The sequence below is a fragment of the Nannospalax galili genome, unplaced genomic scaffold (assembly GCF_000622305.1).
Source record: "Nannospalax galili isolate Female #2095 unplaced genomic scaffold, S.galili_v1.0 scaffold329, whole genome shotgun sequence".
In the NCBI taxonomy this organism is placed as follows: Eukaryota; Metazoa; Chordata; class Mammalia; order Rodentia; family Spalacidae; genus Nannospalax; species Nannospalax galili.
In genome coordinates, this window is record NW_008360321.1 from 3,366,038 (window position 1) to 3,367,224 (window position 1,187).

Here is a 1,187-nt window from a genome sequence, read left to right on the forward strand (position 1 = left end):
TCCATCTGGTGAATCTAGTTAGCCTATCTAGAGGACTTTGTTTTAGGAAGGTCAGCTGTTCCTCATCTAGCAGCAATCAGGTGTCAATATTCCTTTAGATAAGATTGGGCTCTGCTGTTCATTTGCCCAGTTCTATGCTGGGTTACTATCTGGGAGTCCCTTTGGCAACCCTGGCCAACAACTCAAAAGAAGGTAGCTCCGATCTGACATTGTTGCTTGTTATGCAGCCTTTAGCTTATGTTAAAACTGAAAAAAAATTATATTGTCCCCTTTAATCTTTGGTTATACATTCCTTCTGGGTGTTTAAGGCCACACAATTGGCCCAGATAAACCAATTTATTTTTACTCTTAAGGTCGTTTGAGGATCTATTCCTCAGAGGTCGCATGGGCTTTGGAAGAGCCCCTGGCTCCTTTCTTTTATCATTTCTGTCTATGTGAAGATAAGTCAAAGGTCCTGCTCTACCATGGCTGGCTTCACTAGGAAGCACAGAGGAAATGATTCCTGTGTTGATCCTCCTCTGTAGATTGGACACTGGTTCAAGTCCACCTGGTGGGTTCTCCTCAGCCTCCTTGATCAAGAGGACAGGTGGCCCACCACCATTACAGGACATTTTGAGAGATGCTCATAGTCCCCTGGAACTAGATGACCTAGGAGGGCAAGGAGCAAAACCTATCCTTTATGTCCCTCTTACCAAAGTATGTTTGTTAAACATCCAAGAAGGTTACTTCCACCAGTCTGGTACTTTTAATTACTATGTGCTATGTAGATAAAGCTTGGGCAAAAATTTAATGTTCACAGATAAACCTTGACTAGACATATATTTTGTTTGTTGAACTAGTTGTGTGTATAATTTGTCAGTAAGTTAATGTTGGAGCAATATGGTTTCCTCTGGTTTTTTAAATCTGCTAGGCATTATTTATCTTTCTCACTGTCTAACCCTTCTACCATGATTTCCACATTTAAAGTGCCCCTATTTCCTCCATTTCTCCCTTAATAACACCCTTTTCCTATGGTCCTTCTTTTCCTTTATCCCCAAGGTTCCATGTATAACCCTCCCTCCCCGTTACCATTTAAACAACCCCATTTTTATCCATATCTCCCTAGGTAACCCTGGCTTCTACTCTTCTTCTCTCTCAGGTTCTTTCTTTGGAAAGCTATTTTATGCAGATTTAAATATTTAAATATT